This window comes from Acomys minous (genome assembly GCF_964271855.1).
Source record: "Acomys minous genome assembly, chromosome: 2".
Classification (NCBI taxonomy): Eukaryota; Metazoa; Chordata; class Mammalia; order Rodentia; family Muridae; genus Acomys; species Acomys minous.
In genome coordinates, this window is record NC_140484.1 from 76,151,367 (window position 1) to 76,165,788 (window position 14,422).

The 14,422-nt window shown below is 46.2% G+C and overlaps 1 pseudogene across 1 annotated transcript; it reads right to left on the reverse strand.

Annotated features, from left to right (window-relative positions):
• Nucleotides 1–1,112: 1,112 nt before the first annotated feature.
• Nucleotides 1,113–11,428, reverse strand: LOC311591850 (creatine kinase B-type-like; annotated as a pseudogene). The gene is made up of 3 exons: nt 11,355–11,428; nt 5,617–5,752; nt 1,113–2,379 (listed from the first exon to the last, which is right to left on the reverse strand). The product of its transcript is annotated as a creatine kinase B-type-like (transcript).
• Nucleotides 11,429–14,422: the final 2,994 nt, after the last annotated feature.

The following is a 14,422-nucleotide window of genomic DNA, read 5'->3' on the forward strand; positions in this document are numbered from 1 at the left end:
TCCCCCTTGATACAGGGTCTCTCTATGTAGTCCTAGTTGTCCTGGAACTTACTCTGTAGTTCATGCTGGCCTCAGGCTCAGAGATCCACCTGCCTCTGCCTCCCTGAGTGCTGGGATTACAGGTGTGCACTGCACTGCCAGGCAGGAATTGACTCTTTAAAAGGGTAGGACTGTGGCTACGTCAAGAGGTAGGTGCAAGTGGGAAGGGAATTAAGGTGCTGATAAGATTTTTTTTCAACTTTTTAATTTATTGAGACAGGGTCTCACCATGTGGCCTTTATTAGCTTAGAATTCATTATGTAGATGAGGCCTTCCTCAAATCCACGGAGATCCACTTGCTCTGTGTGCTGGGATTAAAGACAATGTGCCACCATGCCCAGCTCAAAATCCTGTTTCTTGACCTGGCTGTCTCCTAGGTGGTGTGAAGCTATTTTCTAGGAATCGAAATACTTCACCCTTGTACCTGTAGCGTTTTACCCATGCTCCTTTAAGTAACCTTTCACCCTTGCTCCTGTAAGTAACCTTTCACCTTTGCTGCTGTAACCTTTTACCCTTGCTCCTGTAAGTAACCTTTCACCTTTGCTGCTGTAACCTTTCACCCTTGTTCCTGTAAGTAACCTTTTACCTTTGCTGCTGTAACCTTTCACCCTTGCTCCTGTAACCTTTCACCCTTGCTCCTGTAAGTAACCTTTCACCTTTGCTGCTGTAAGCAGCCTCTGTAACTCATTGGCTGACAAAGCTAGACTCAGGTAGAATTGTATCTTTGGTCTGTTGTTGGTGTCCTATTTGGTGTGAACAGATGCTTGCTCATATCTCCCCATATGGTGACACAACAGGTGTTCCCTGTATACAGTACTCTAAGTTATGTATTTTGTGCTTCCTAAATGTATATGCCATCTATTTCTCAATAAAATGTCAACACAATGAACAAATTAAGAATCATACATCATGGGCTGAGGGGAAAATGCTTTCTTTCTTTCTTTCTTTCTTTCTTTCTTTCTTTCTTTCTTTCTTTCTTTCTTTCTTTCTTTCTTTCAGGAGGCCAAACCCTAGTTTATTTCAGTGTCAGCAAAAGCTTGACCATCAAAATAAAATAAAATAAAATAAAATAAACTCTACCCAGGGTGACAGGAGTCTCTACAGCGAGGCTAAGGGCTCAGCTGCCAGGCGGCAAATATCAGGAATGCATAGTGGGCACTACCCGGGCAATAAGTTAGGAAGCAGTAGGGTGGTAGTAGCGAGGGCCAGGCTTCACTTCTGGGCAGGCATGAGGTCATCAATAGCCTGAGCCTGCTCAACTCGCTGCTCCATCTCAATGAGGAGCTTCATGCAATCCACCACCATGTGCGCCAGCTCCACCTCCGAGCAGCCCAGGCGCCAGCGTTGGAGACATGGAAAACTCCACCAACAGCTGCGGTGTCCACACCACCTGTGCCTCGCTCCTGAAGCCGCAGCCACTTGAGCCCCTCCGAGAACTTTTCGTGTTTGCCCAGGTCGGGCAGCTTGACATGTATACCTGCCGGCAGCCTGGTACAGAGGTTGGATGGGCAAGTGAGGATGTAGGCCAGGTGAGAGAGTTCCACACGAACTCGTAGTTCTTAGACTTGAACAAGGTGAGGCCAGTGCAGAATCGGGTGAACACTTCCTGCATGCTGCCCACCTTCTGCATGGAGATGACCTGCAGGTGGTCCTCCTCGCTGATCCACATGAGCAAAGTCTTATTGTCGTTGTGCCATATGCCATAAGCATCGGGCCAGTCACGGGCCATGCCAGAGGCCAGCAGCAGAGGCGACACAGGCTTGTCGAAGAGGAAGTGGTCGTCCATGAGCTGCTGCTGCTGCTCTGTTTAGGTCATATTCTTGGGCGCGTGGTATCTGCCTGACAGGTCGCCACCCAGGCTGGACAGGGCTTCTACAGCCAGCTTCTCGATGGCGCGGCGCTCCCCGCGACTGCAGTGCGTCATCGCCACCCTGCAGGTTGTCTGGGTTGAGGTCTGTCGTCTTGTGCTTCTCGCTGGGCTGGTAGCCGCAGTGCAGGTCCTCAATGATGGGGTCGAAGAATTCCTTGAACACGACATCGCCTATCACCGCACCCACAGTCAAGATGTACTGGTGGCGCTGTCCAACGTGAAGACGCTCCATGTGCACTTGGCACGGAGCTCGGCGGCGTACACCTCGCGGGGGTCAGCACCTTAGCCGTATAGTTGTTGTGGCTGCTCAGATCAGGGTACTCATCCTCGGCTGGGAAGCGCAGCTTCTGCGTATTATGGCTGTTGGAGAAGGGCGTGGCGGTGGCAGTGGGTGGGATGCTGGATGGAGCAGGGAGCAGAGTGCCTGGGCAGCTCCTGGTGCAGCATAGACGAACAGCCGGAAACGCTTTCTTTGATAAACATTAATATCATTTATTCCGTGCCAGGGATTGATGGTACAGCGGAAGATTAGAACCCGAGGAAGCTACAGTAAGATTAACGTATGAGGGACTAGAGAGCTGGGTTAAAAGCACGTTGTGAGGACCTGAGTTCAGTTCCCAGCACCCATTTCAGTGACTCACAACTGTCTGTAATTCCAGGGCACCCATGTGCTTTCAGTTACCCTTGGAGACCAGAAGAGGATGTTGGATTCCCTGGACCTGGAGTTACAGGTGGTTGTGAACTGCTCAGTGTGGATGCTGGGAACTGAACCCAGGCCCTCTCTACAAGAGTAGTAAGTACATTTAACTGCTGACTCGTCTCTTCAGCCCAACTTTTTCTTTCTTAAGGAAGTGTTTCTTTTTCTACTTCTAGGCACATGTTTCTGGTCCAGCTCTTTGCCGTAGGACATAAGGACCTTTAACAGGCATCCTGGGACTCAGATCTACACTCTGTAACAACAACACAACCAAGGGTTTTTGTACATGTAAAATAGCCCTTCCCTACCAGCTCTATGACCAGCCTCTAACTTTCCTTTTATGTTCTTAGCTTGTTGGAGTTCAGTCTTAGCTGTGCAGCGGAGTCTCTGGCTTAGTGATTTCTCAACATTCTAGAGCTGGTCCTCTCAGGGCTTTGAGTCAGCAGATCCAGCCTGGAGCCTCAGTCTTGGTAGCTTGTAGACCTTCATCGAGTGGTGGGGGATGGACAGCCTCTGGTTGAAAGCAGAAGCCGCCTGGTATTTACTCTGCTAGCTTGTGGCCATGTCTGAGCACCTTATTTTCCACTAATCACCCGCGTTGCTCCGTATTCACCCAGACTGACAGCCTCAGCATCTTATAAAAATACAATTACATTTGCCTTGAAGTCAGTTTTTCTTTGATTTGGGAAAGTCCAGTCCTATTCAAGGCGTTATCTCATCTGACTTGCATTCCAGGCTTCCATTCACTGCTAAGCCGCAGCAGCATCCCACCCCGCCTTTTAAATGCCTGCCCGCCCGTTTCCTTACTTTAAGGCAAATGCTCATTCTCAGCTTCTTGCAGCCTGTACCCCTTGCCCCCCCCCAACTTCTTTTTCTCAGCACTGCAGCAAGCTTGCCACACGCCCCAGCGCAGATAACTGCCTGTTTACCCTTCGCCTTTGTTTCTGGGCTCTAAGTTGCCTCCTATCATCAGGAAACATTCCTCCCATCCTCCGGTGACTCATCTTTATCTGCCTTTCCTGGAGAACCTTATCAAGAGCATTTTGAGCAGCTTTGTAAATTAAATCTGTTCCTCTCATCCCCACTTTTTATGTACGGCTTCACCGCTAACTTTCTCTAACTTCCACTTTCTCCCTAACAAATAAATAAAATAAAAATACAATTTTTTGAAGGTACTCTACTATTAAATTCAGTGCAACCAGAAGGCTTTATTTGCACTGGACAGTTTTATGCCTGCTAATCATTAATGGCATCCTTTTTTATTAAAAAAAAAATAGCCCTGGTTTGGGTGATGAGTTGGTGGCTATCTTGCTAAGAGTCCTGCACATTATGGTTTAAAAAGTTGTGCTCCAAACCCCACAGGTTGGTTTTATTAATGAAATAAAAGCCTGCTAGCCTTTCCATAGCATTAAAAGTGAGCAATTCAGAAGTGGATGAGACTGTCAATCTGTGAAGTTTCTGTGACACTCAGTGATGTGCCCGTGCCACCAGAGGACCTGAGACTGGAACCCCAGCACCGATGTGGAAGCTTGACTTGAATGCTTATAATCCCAGTGCTGGGGACAGGGATGGGGGAACCCCTGGGGCCACTGGCTAGCCAGGCTGGCACAATCACAAGTTCCAGGCTCTGTGAGAGACCGTGTCTCAAGAAAATAAGGTGAACAGTGACTAAAGAAGACACCTGTCATTGACCTCTGACTTTCATATGAACATGTACCTACACACACACACACACACACACACACACACACACACACACGTGCACACGCGCATGCACACATACACATGTAAATAGCTCAGGGTTGGGAATAGAGTTTCTGCTTAGTCTACATAGGTTCCTAGGTTCTCTACCTAGCACCAAAATGACTGAATTAATGAGTAAATATATCACTCAATGCATTTTTATATCAAACCACAAGAACATCAGATAACTCTCTTTTAAAAAATGAATAAACGCACAAATAAGCATGATAAAACCTCATCTCGTCGTCATAAAAACACACACCTCTTTAAAACAGTCCAAAGGCTGACACAGTCTAGGGAAAGAACCTAATGTGTTCTATTTATGATCATTATGGAGTTGTTGACTAAATATTTTGACTTGCATGGATGCCTCGTGTCCGTGTTTTGCATTACAAATGTCCACACAAATGAAAATGGAAAGAAAGAAGTCTTGCCATTATTAGTTTCTGTTTCCTGTTTCTATTTTCTGTTGTGCGCCAAGCTTGATTTCACTTTCTTGGAGGAAAAATAGTATTGAATTAATATTTCCATTAACAACCCTCCTCTGCAGGGGTATTTCTTTTGGCTCATGAGGAAAATGTTCTTGCTAAACTCTAACTTAGTTCCCATGGCACTGTGGATTGGATATCTGCTCCATGGCACTGTGGATTGGATATCTGCTCCATGGCACTGTGGATTGGATATCTACTCCATGGCACTGTGGATTGGATATCTACTCCATGGCACTGTGGATTGGATATCTACTCCATGGCACTGTGCATTGGATATCTACTCCATGGCACTGTGGATTGGATATCTACTCCATGGCACTGTGGATTGGATATCTACTCCATGGCACTGTGCATTGGATATCTGCTCCATGGCACTGTGGATTGGATATCTGCTCCATGGCACTGTGTATTGGATATCTGCTCCATAGCGCTGTGGATTGGATATCTGCCCCATGGCACTGTGGTTTGAATGTCTGCCCCGTGTCACTGTGGTTTGAATGTCTGCCCCGTGTCACTGTGGTTTGAATGTCTGCCCCGTGTCACTGTGGTTTGAATGTCTGCCCCATGGCACTGTGGTTTGAATGTCTGTCCCGTGGCACTGTGGTTTGAATGAGTGTCCCACGGCACTGTGGTTGGATCTTCAACTGCAACCTCCAGGATAGTAAGCCAAAATAAATCTTTTCTTTTTATAGCTTAATTACCTCAGGTATTTTGTTATCATCATATGAAGCTAAATGTCAGGCAACATCTAAATACACTTTTGGCTAGAGGGATACGTGGTTGACATCAAATATAGAGGCCAGGGAAGCTGTTACCAATCCCACAACAGACAGGACCGTGGCCGTCCTGAATCTGGGGCCAATGTCAATAGTTCTAATGTTGAGAAGCTTCATCTGGAGAGGGGAAATGCACCTTAGAAGGGATTGAGGCATGGGGAGCACGAACAGGTTGGAAACCGATGGCGAGGGCAACAGCTTGGACTTAAAGAAGCCAGAAGTGTCCAAGCTTCAGAAGGGATTGTCAAGTGATGGGAAACCAATTGAGTTGTAATCTGAATAAATTAATAAAATTAAAATAAAAAAGAAGGAATTGTTAGCAGCAAGAAACCCCAAGAGGATACATTTTGAAAAATTAAAGTAATCTGTGCTCTTAACTAGACAAGAAAGGATTGTTTAAATAAGTCTGTTGTTGGGATGGCATCTCATTTCTTTTCTATTTACTGGCCTATCATTCCTAAATATTGTATAATGTGTGTATATTTGTCACAAATGCTACTTTTACACAGAAATGTTATTAATTTTAATTTACTCAAGAAGTGATAGTTATAAAAATGAAACCATAAAAGAACTTTGATACAATGTGTGTGATTATTTCATCAGATCCAGGGGAGTGAGAAGGGCTCATGAAGCACAGCAGCAAGCCCCCCCAAACAAAGGGGACTGCCCTGGGCTGTAGTACATAAAAATTCAAATTGGTATTTAGAAAAATTACAAGGAAACAAGAAGAGCCCAGCTGAGCACAAAATAATAGAAAAATTCATGAAGGAAATGATGGATTTTACTGCATTATTCTTCAATTGCCTATGCATTTTGTGCTAAATAAAATAAGAAGGCAAACGCTCTTTAAAAAAAAAAAAGCCATAGTAAAAACGGTGACATTAAAGGCCACCTTGAAACCAGGCGTAGTGGTGCCAGTAGTGACACCAGCTCCCAGGGCTCTAGAAGGCTGAGGCAGGCTGAACCTGAGCTCAAGGTCAGCCTGAGCTACAAGTGAGACCTGTTTCAAAAACAAAAGACAGGCTGTGATGTGGATCAGCAGGTGTGTGTGTGTGTGTGTGTGCGCGCACGCGCGCACATGCACGTGAGTTTGATCCTCAGAACCCACAGTAGCTGAAGAGAACCGAGTCCAACAAAGGTCCTCTCCAAACACGTGCAATGGCACACCCCCCTCAAATCACAAAAAACCATAATACAACAACAAAAAAGTGCTGTGAAATACAGTAACAAAGCCCCCAGCAATACCCGGGTGTGAACAGTCACCAAGGCTGTGAGTTTTCCATGTACACACGGGCACATGACCATACCCTGCCAGTAAATGAGAACTAGAAAGAATTCCTAGCCAATAGGCACAGATTCAAGGGAAACCAGTCACAGGCCACTAGGCGCTGGAGAAGCTCAAGTGAGAGCTCCGTATTCAATGGCCTCGCTGTGCTATGACAAACACGTCTGAGAAAAAGCTACTTGGAGCAGGAAAGATTTGTCTTGGCCCACATTTTCAGAGATTTCAGCCCCTTGCTGCTTGGCCCCGTTTATGTGGGTTTGCGTGAAGGCGTGGCACCCTGGCAGAAGGCTGACAGGGCAGGGAGAGCAGAGGCAGGAGGGAAGGGAGCTTTGTGAGGTGGACACAAGCTTTGCTCTTCAAAGGCGTGTGTTCCCCTCCTTCTTCCTTTTCCTAAGCCCTGTGCCCTGAGAGTCCTTTCGGCTACCAACTAATCGATATGCTGATTCACTTATGTTAGCATCTTTCTTGCACCACCTCAAAAACGGTGCTATAGGGTGGGGCCCCCACCTGTTATACTTGAGCCTTTGGGGGAGCATTCTAGACTTAAACTCTAAGACTAAGAATAATCTTAGTGAAGGGAAGACATTGGACAGGCGTTTGGAAAGGAAAGACGTTGGGCAAGCTTTAGGAAAGCCATCTGACAACACCTGGCCAGAGCTTAGAAGATGCCCCATAGCCTTTGGCCCACAGTTCTGTCTCTAAAAAGTTGTTCTGAGGAAAGAAGCTGTTCTAATAACAGGTTATGTGTAGCAGTTTATCAATGGTACCGTTATAGTAAGAACAAAAAGTAAGAAATAGCCTGCGAGTCTGAAAAACCCCCCCACAAAACCTCAAATGGAGGGGCTGGAGAGATGGATCAGCGGTTAAGAGTGTGGACTGCTCTTACAGAGGACATGAGTTCGATTCCCAGCACCCCATTCCGAGCACTCCCTATCACTTGTTATTCTGACTTCAGGGCATCTGATGCCCCTTGCCTCCTTGGGCACCAGCACTCATGTGGGTCCACCCCACAATACACATTCTTAGAAATAAAATGAATCTTAATGAATAGTAATTATTTCAAAATGCATTACTGAGCACTTGCACGCTTGGTAACAAATTTTTGCATGAATATTTCAGAGCAAGGAGAAATGCTCTTGTTATACCACTAAGAAAATAAGACACAAGATATTTTTATTTTTAAATGATTTATTTTACTTATGTGTATCTGTGTCAGTGCTTTTAACTGATGAACCATTTCTCTAGCTTGTTGTTTTGTCTGATCTCAAACATCATGAGTCACTGTGTGTGTGTGTGTGTGTGATGTTTGTGTGTGTGAGTGTGTATGTGTGTGTGCATCTTTTCTCCCTCTTGTGGGTCTCCTACTTCTCAAATAATCCCCTTTCTACCTTCATGTCTTTTTGAAACAAAAGTCTAGATTACATGTATGGGAGAGAACATGATATTTGTCTTTCTGAGTTTGGCTTATTTTGCCTAAAACGATGCTTGAAAATCATATGTGCTCTCTCTCTCTCTCTCTCTCTCTCTCTCTCTCTCTCTCTCTCTCTCTCTCTCTCTCTCTCTCACACACACACACACACACACACACACACCTCATCACATTTTCTTTATGACATGTTGATGGTCGTTTGGGGCTGATTCTCTTACTTTGCTGTTGTGAGTAATGCATCCAGACACACGGATATGCAGGTGTCTCAGTGCTGTGCTGACTTGGGCTCCTTTGGGCACACACCTAGAGTGGCATAGCTGAGTCTTATGTGAGCTGTATTTTTAGCTTTTCGAGGAACCTCCACACTGATTTCCATAGTGGCTGTACCAGTTTACATTCCCATCAGCATTAAATACGCCTCCCTCCCTGTCCCCACTAGCACTTATTGTCACTTGTTTTCTTGATGATAGTCATTCCGACAAGAGGATGAGATGGAATCTCAATGTAGTTTTGATTTGCATTTTCCTGAGGGCTAAGGATGCTGAACATAGTCTCCATGAGTTCCTGGGCCTGAGTCTCTTAGTAAAGACAGCCCATCTTGTAAAATGTGTGCATGCTGAAGGTGTTTCCACATCAGCCAGAGTGAGAAATGGACAGGTGGCAGTGGCAGGAACCTTTTGTAGTGGCACTGATGGCGGAGACCGGATGGGCACAACATGGGCCCTGAGCGGTGTGTCAACAGCACAACATGGGCTGAGAAAAGGAACAGGCTACAGTGAGGACCATAGCTGCTGCAAGGTGACTGCCAGGCTACACTCAGAAATCCTCCCAAACCATAAGATACTCTTCCCATTCCGAGGACTCTTGGAAGCACACAGGAGGGAAGCCTCTTGTATTATAAATACTGTCTTTGAATATGAGGGCACGGCCTAGGATAGCTTGGAGTCTTCTCTTCATTGTGGTCAGTAAGCCACTGGCTGACTGGTACCTGTTGGTGACCCTGTGATGTCCTTGCTGGCTTTGACGATATCTCAAAGAAAGAGTAAGCATCAGAAAGATGGAGATTGTGTCCTCATGAGTCGGCCAGGTGAGAGGATGGGTGACAGGAGAAAACCATGGCTGTAGACAGAGGTAAGCCTGGGAGCGTTCACATCGAGGGATGAAAACGTGTTTGTGTTTGTAAGGCATCTCCTTCCTCCTTTCCTTCCCCCCTTTCTTATTTTTCTTTCTCTTCCTTCCTTCATCCCTCTGTCACTCCTTCTTTCCTTCTTTGCATGAATATGTGAGTGTGTGTTCACGAGTGTGTGTGTGTGTGTGTGTGTGTGTGTGTTTGTGTGTGTTCAAAGGAAAACCTTGGGCGCCAGTATTTATCATCTTGCACTTTTTGTTGAGAGAGTCTCTCGTTAGTCTGGAACTTCATCAAGTAGGCTAGGCCTAGCTAGCTGCTGAGCTCCAGGGAGCACCCAGCCTCTACCTCCCATCTGGCCATTGCTGGAATTACAAGTGTCAAGTGTCCACCACAGTGCCTGCCTTTTTTTTCCTTCCTTTTCTTTCAGCTTTTTTGAGACAGGGTTTCTCTGTGCAGCTCTGGACTCACTCTGTAGACCAGGCTGGCCTGGAACTCAGAGATCTGCCTGCCTCTGTCTCCCGAGTGCCAGTTTAACATGAGCTCTGGGAATCCAAGTCAGGTTCTCACACTTGCAAGGCAAGTTGTTTTACCAACTGAGCCATCTCCCAACCCCAAAAGGATTTTTCTATTCCCATAGACAGAACCCAAACAAACTGGCTTAAAAACCTTATTTGGGCTTGAGGATTTGGCTCAGTGGTAGCAGGACTGCCTGGCATGCAAGAAACTCTGGGTTTGGTCCCCAGCCCTACTAAACCCAAACCCAAGCCCCCAAACAACAAATGAGATGGCTGCTCATGGAGGATTTCAGTGTCCACAGGTCCAGACCTTTCCCTAGCTGGCTATCCTGTCTGGCTTATTACTTCTGTTCTTGGCTGTAGCCTGGCATTTATGCTCTGAGCAGCCTTGGCAGGGGCTGGGGTGGAGGTAGGAAGAGGGAAGGAAGTCCCTGATTACTTACAGTCCAGCTGGCCATATTCAGCATTCTCTGTCATCTCAAGTTAAAGTCAACTCTATTAACGTTGTTCCTGAAACCTTGAGTCGCTCTCTTTAAATCAAGGGACCTGGAACTGCACGTGACCCCTTGTCGTCCCACGCCTTTAATCCCAGAACTCGGGAGGCAGAAGCAGGGGGAAATCTGTGAGTTTAAGGCTAGCTTAGTCTAAATACGGAGCGTCAATTCAACTGGAGTTTTATATTGAGACCTTGGCGAGAGATAAGTGAGGAGTGGGGTTGCGGAGGGCGAGGGGGGGGGAAGAGGAGAGAAAGAGATAGCGACAGAGACACAGATAGAGATAGTTTCTTGTGTTTAGTGCTCTCCTGACTCTGACCTCAGGAAAGATGAGCCTTCTTTTACTTAGTGCCATGGGTGTGTGTTAGAGTAAAATCTGAACTTCTGTTTCAGCTGGAGGAATCCAACAGATCCCTCAAGACTGTTCTGCTCCTCAAAACCTTTAAAGGCCTGCAACAAAAGAATGTCTCTAGGAAAAAAACCATGTGATCCCTAAACCAAGCCTGACAGAAAAAAAATACAGAACTTGGCAAGATGGCTCAGCAGGTAAAGACACTCGCCATCAAGCACTGGCCCGAGTTCAGTCGTTCCTTGGGACCCACAAGGAGAAAAGAACTGACTTCCACATTTATGACATGGCCCAACACACACACACACACACACACACACACACACACACACACACACACACACACACACCCCACATCCTTGGAGAGAGGATCTTGAGTTAAGCACAGCTTCTTGTACATACGAGCTGTGTGACATTGCTTGTACATAGCAGCTGTGTGACACTGTCTGTACATACGAGCTGTGTGACATTGCTTGTACATACCAGCTGTGTGACACTGTCTGTACATACGAGCTGTGTGACATTGCTTGTACATACCAGCTCGTTGGCATTGCTTGCACCATCATGTTCCACTCCTCTGGTGGGAGGGAGCTTTCTAGGTGTCCCCCCATGTTTAAGCTTTGTAATGCTTCCCCACCGTGCGAAAGAGGGAACTTGCTGGGGTTGGAAGCTGGATCTTGCTCTAGTGAGGGTGAGTGGGTGTCCTGAGGAGACCCTTCAGCTCAGTGGTGCTAAAAGAGATCTTGAGTGTGTTCTGTGGACTGAAAGAGCTGCACACACAGGCTCTGAGAAGGTCAACGGGCCCACATGTCAGAGCACAGGCATGTGGGGCGGAGGAAGAAAGGGCCCAGGGCCCCTTCAGAACAAGAGTAGGGACTTTTCCAGCTTGGAAGCCAGACAAAGACAGTGTTCCCCGACTGCAGCCCCTTGCAGCAGCTGCCTCCTCCACTCTCTCTTTTTGAACTTTAGCCTTTGTTCCTCCTTCCTCACAGTTCCATCGTTAGCAATTTACTTTGTGAGTTTTTTCCCCTAAACTTTGAATATATAATTGTTATAACTTCTTTGCATTGATTTTCATTCTTTTCTTTCAAATTGCATCTATTTTTGTCTTTTTATCTCAGCCTTGTTTTATGGGAATTTCAACAAAAGAATTATTTTATCTTAAGTGTCTAGTCTTTTAATTCTCTCTCCTCATCATATTTTAGCATTTTTATTATCCACATTAAATTTTAATAGACTTATGTAAATGCAGATGTGCACAGCTGAAAAAAAAAACTTCTCTCAACATGCTCCTTAGAGGTAACTTCGGTTAACTGTTGCAAACAGCTGGGTATCCACTCTGACTTTATTTTCCCATAGACGGATACATCACCTAAGCACATTCACTTTTATAAAATGAGCTCATGCAGCTCGCCTGCTCTTGTTCTCATTACAAACCTCATTTACTTCCTTGGTTTCTTATCCCTCTAAGAACAGGGACTAAAACCCATCACGTTTGGGCAAGTGAGATGGTTCAGCAGGTGCTCAAGTAAAAACTGCCTAAGTTCAAGACCCGGGCTTCACACGGCCGAAGGAAAGAATTAACTCCCATGAGTTGTCTACTGACTCTTTTAAAAAAATATTTTTTATTAATTTATTCATATTAAATCTAATTTGTTATCCCATCCCTTGTATCCTCCCATTCCTCCCTCCCTCCCATTTTCCCCTTATTCACTTCCTCTAAGACTGTGACTGAGGGGGACCTCCTCCCCCTGTATATGCTCATAGGGTATCAAGTCTGTTCTTGGTAGCCTGCTATCCTTCCTCTGAGTGCCACCAGGCCTCCCCATCCAGGGGACATGGTCAAATATGGGGCACCAGAGTTCGTGTGAAAGTCAGACCCCACTCTCTACTCTGTCTACTGACTCTTACATGTGCATGACCACATTACACACAGACATGGTAGCTAAGGGCTCGACCACAGGGTTTCAGTATTGACTCCGCATTTTGTAGTTTGATTGTTTGTGCAGAGGGGAGCTGTGCTGCCTGCTTGGTTGGTATATTTTTTTTCTGAGTGGTTTCTCTTTGTTCCCTCTCTGCATGCTAATCTGATCTCACTTGAGGCATCAAAATGAAGTACCTGTCCTAAGAGAGAACATTCCAGAAGAGCCTTTGAGGTTCTAGGTAGTGGCCATGGTCTGTATAGTTAAGGTTTATCTGCTTAGCCACATTTTCTTGCTGTTGGGGCTGGGGGTGGAGGATGTAGCTTCCCTGGCCTGGAGCAGATTCTAAGGTAGAAAAGAAAATATGAGAATAAGATACACTGTGGGCCTCTGAGCTGGGAAAGAGACAAGAAGGATCAATGCTGTGGATCGAGTGTCTGTGTCCCTTGTTACGGTGCAATCTGAAGTGTCCCCTTCAGGCTCATAGCTGTGGTGGAAATGCTGTGCACCTCCCAGAATGTGGGGCCTGGCTAGTGGAAGTAGGTCACTAGCAGTAGGTCTTTGCATGTTATACTTTCCCTGGTTCCTGCCTTGTTCTCTGCCACCCATCCTTCTGTGATCTGAATCGCTTTTCCCATGACTTCTAGCTGCCGTGACCTGAGCTGCCCTATCATGTGTCTCTCTCTCTCCAGCCTCCAGGTGATGCTGATGCTTCCCTCCTTCGTCCACACACGCAGCCCTGATCGAGTGTAACTTTCCTTAAAGAGATACTGACAGGGCCAAATGACATGGGCCACAGAGTAAGTCAGTAGCAGAGACAGACTCAAGAACGTGCTTTTCCTGTTACAGAATCCTGCCCTCATCATCTTTGGACCAACCCCACAGTCTAGATGAATACAAGGCTCTAACTGGTCATGTGTGACAGTTAACTGTGACTGTCAGCTTGACGGCATGAGGAGACACCTTGGGGACACAGCTCTGTTGGATCCTTTGGGTGTTTCCAGAGAGGCTTGAGACAGAGGAGAGCAACTGAGTGACGAAGATCTGGTGCAGATTTGGGTGCCGTCTCTAGCAGCAGCCCCCAACCTTTTGGGAGGTTGAATGACCCTTTCACACGGGTTTCCTAAGACCATAGGAAAACACAGGTATTTACATTATGACTGATAGCAGTAGCAAGGCTGTAGTTATGGGGTAGCAAGAAAAATAATTTTATGATTGGGGGGTCACCACAACATGAGGAACTGTATTAAAGGGTCACAGCATTAGGAAGGCTGAGAACCTATTGCTCTAGATTAAAGATCGGATGTCACCATCTTAGAGATCCGTCCTACAGTGACGTCTCCTTCCACCATTACTATCTCTTCGTCGTCTTCCTATTCATCATATTGCTGCTCAGAATCCAAGCAGCCATGATCATAGGTGAAATATTAGTTGTCTTTGCTCTATAGCCTTGAGGGCCAGGTGGAAGAAAAGGAGGAAGCCAGTGCAGACGAATTCCATTGTTCCTGAGAGTGTCCACTGGCATGTCACAGCCTTTGGGCACTAGGCTCTAGCTTTTTCGGTCTTTCAATAGGAATTCATTCCAATGACTGAATTCAGAGAGCTTCCAGGCCTTCAGGCACTGACTGAGGCTGTATCATCAGTCCCCTTGTCCCTGAGGTATGCGGCGTCTTAGATTAAGTA